This window comes from Lactuca serriola, chromosome 4, assembly GCF_051521515.1.
Source record: "Lactuca serriola cultivar US96UC23 chromosome 4, Lser_US96UC23_V15, whole genome shotgun sequence".
Taxonomy (NCBI): domain Eukaryota; kingdom Viridiplantae; phylum Streptophyta; class Magnoliopsida; order Asterales; family Asteraceae; genus Lactuca; species Lactuca serriola.
Window position 1 is genome coordinate 70,044,193 of NC_136411.1, and position 3,463 is coordinate 70,047,655.

Consider the following 3,463-nt stretch of genomic DNA (forward strand, 5'->3'; position numbering starts at 1 on the left):
CAGCCTGAATTACATTGAGCGCCCAGTCGCAATCCTTGACAGGAAGTCGAAGGATTTGAGGAACAAGAGGGTGGAGCTAGTGAAGGTGCAATGGCAGCACCGCAATGGTTCGGAATGGACTTGGGAGCCGGTGGACGAGATGTTGGAGCATTATACCGAGCTGTTTCAGGATCGAGCAGCAGACTTCGAGGACGAAGTCTAAAATAAGTGGGGAAGATTTGTAGCACCTGGTTCCTGGTATGTAAATCTTATTGAGAATTTTCCTTCTTTTTAGCCTTGGACTCGGCGAGTCGGACCTATGTTGGCGACTCGGCGAGTCCATATTCCGGACTCGGCGAGTCACCGCTGTTGGATGAAACCCTAATTTTTAGGGGTTGCACCCTATTTAAACGACGTTTTGTGCCTCATATCAGCCCCCATTGCGTCCAGAACACTCCCTCTCGAAGCTCTAACCCCTCTTTTAGTAATTTGGGTGATTTTGGTGCATTTCTTTGAAGTTTTGGAGAGAAGAAGAAGGTAGATCAAGAGGAGAGGAAGAAGATTCAGAATCTTTGTGCCATTTCAGAACTTCTAGAGGTATTGGACTCGAAACCCTCTCTGTCCCTTCATTATTATCTTGTTGAGAGCTTGTGATAGCCATTTCAAGGCTTCTTCTAGTCTTGACCTTTGTGTAATGAGCTTATAGTGTTGAGGGACTTCGGATCTAGGCATGTTTGGGCTCTAAGGGCTCGGATCTGTAGCCTTTATGGACCCTCATTGCTTGAAGACCCGAGATCTACCATTTTAAGTACATTTTGAACCCTAAAATCCGTATTGGTGAATATCTACACGTAAAGTTGGAAACTTTACGTGTGATTCGTGTTCTAGATCCCTTGGGAAGAAATGTTATGGTGTGTAACAATTTCATTGGAATCACGAAAAAAATTTGAGATTCCATGAGGGTACATTCGTCAATTCATTAGTGAAATCTTGATCAAGTTAATTGGTCACCGTCAATTCGTTGGTGTTGAATTTGGGGTTTCACTCAGCTCGTAGTGGCACGAAACTAAGATCATAAACACAGATGTTGTGTAACCATAAACCTCAGTGGTAGTTTCTGAGAGTCTCAAGGGTTACAGTGATGAAACGAATGTAATGGAGAAGTGTAATGGAGAAGGTGTAAGAAAACATAGTACCTCTGCTGCGAAAATAAGGACCAAGCAGGAGACTCTAAACTCATGTTAGAAGAGAGTGAGGTAGCTCACGATTAGAATAAATGAGTTAGCCTTATTGGGAAGACAAGGTTTGTGTATACCAGGTCATGAAGGCCATTATTCAAAATCTTATGAGGCTTGGGACACATACAGCAGCATGCTTCTAGGGACACTTAAGTAAGTCATCAAATATATCCCCATAAACGAATGAGCACATAAAGAAAAATAAATAAAATATTTTTGGAGTTTTTGAAATTTATAAAAAAATAAATAAAAATAAAAACATAAGAGTTAAAATAAAATTAAGACCTAAAAAAAACTCTTGAGAAAAAAAAATTGAAAAACCGAACCCGAACGTTCGGTTGGTTTCGGTTCTAGAAAATTTTGAAAAACCGAACCCGAACCTTCGGTTGGTTTCGCTTCCACAAAATTTTGAATAACCGAACCCGAACCTTCGGTTGGTTTCGGTTCCACAAAATTTTTGAAAAACCGAACCCGAACCTTCGGTAGGTTTCGGTTTTAGAAAATTTTGAGAAACTAAGGAATCTAGATATACAAGAAATAAATACGTTTAACATAAAGAAAAACAAAATAGTACAAGAAGTATACAACTCAGAAAAACTACCTTTGAAGTAATGAGCGAGTTAGATGGTTGAACCGAACCCGAACGTTCGGTTGGTTTCGCTTCTTACGTTTGAGGTTGAGAGGTAGTGTGCGGTACTGACTCTGATTCCATCATTCCTAGCCCTTGCAATATTTTATTGAATGATGCTTCTGGAAGAGCTTTGGTGAAGACGTCAGCCAGTTGGTCAGTGGTTCTTACGAAGTGAACTTCGACCCATTTCCATCTTCCACATGATCTTTGATGAAGTGATACCTCAGTGCTATGTGTTTGGTTTTAGAGTGTTGCACTGGGTTATGACAGATCCTAATTGCACTTTCAGAGTCGCAATATAGTGGGATCTTCTTCATATTGAGTCCATAGTCTCGAAGTTGACTCTGGATCCAAATCACTTGTGATGTGCATGATGCAGCAGCAATGTATTCCGCTTCGGCAGTAGACAGCGACACACACGTTTGTTTCTTGGATTGCCAGCTGACCAACTTCCCATCAAGAAATTGACAGCCGCCAGTTGTGCTTTTACGGTCGAGTCCACATCCTCCAAGGTCAGCATCAGAATAGGCTTGAACGAAGAAGCCTGAATTGGATGGATACCATAGACCTAAGGAGGTGGTTCGCTTGAGATAGCGTAAGATGTTCTTTACTGCCAGCATGTGAGGTTCTCGTGGGTTATCCTGAAATCGAGCACAATAACACACAGAAAACATGATATCAGGCCTGCTAGCAGTTAGATACATCAGTGAGCCTATCATTTGACGATAGAGCGTGATATCGACAGCCGGTTTATCTAGTGAAGGGGTAAGCTTGGTGCCGAATGCCATTGGGACTTTTACTTTTGAGTCTCCCATCATTCCAAACTTCGCTAGGAGTGTCTTCGTGTAAGCTTCCTGATTGATAAAGATGCCTTCGGGTCCCTGTCTAATGTTTAAACCAAGGAAAAAGTTAATAGGACCCATTGAGCTCATTTCAAACTTAGTCTCCATCAGCTTTCTGAATTCAGCTGTTAAGCTGGGATTCGTGGAGCCAAAGATGATGTCATCGACATAAATTTGAACTATCATAAGGTGGTTACCTTCCTTTTTGCGAAAGAAGGTTGGGTCAACCGAACCTTGTTTGAACTTAGACATCTTTAAAAATTTTGTAATCGTTTCATACCAGGCTCTCGGAGCTTGTTTGAGGCCGTACACAGCTTTATCCAGAATATAACAATGATTTGGATACTTTTCGTTCACGAACCCAGGAGGTTGCTCCACATACACAATTTCTTCAAGTTCTCCATTGAGAAATGCACACTTGACATCCATTTGGAAAACCTCAAAGTTTTTGTGAGCAGCATAGGCCAGAAATATTCTAACCGATTCTAGCCTAGCTACTGGAGCGAACGTCTCTTCGTAATCTATTCCTTCCTCCTGACAGTATCCTTTGACCACCAGACGAGCCTTGTTTCTTATGACATTACCTTCCTTATCCATTTTGTTTCTGAAAACCCATTTAAGACCAACAACCGAAGCATCTGGAGGAGTTGGAATGAGGCGCCAGACTTTGTTCCTTTCAAACTCATTCAGTTCGTCTTGCATTGCTTGAACCCAATCAGAGTGATCGAGGGCAGTTTTCACTGTCTTCGGTTCAACTTTTGATACGAAAGAGT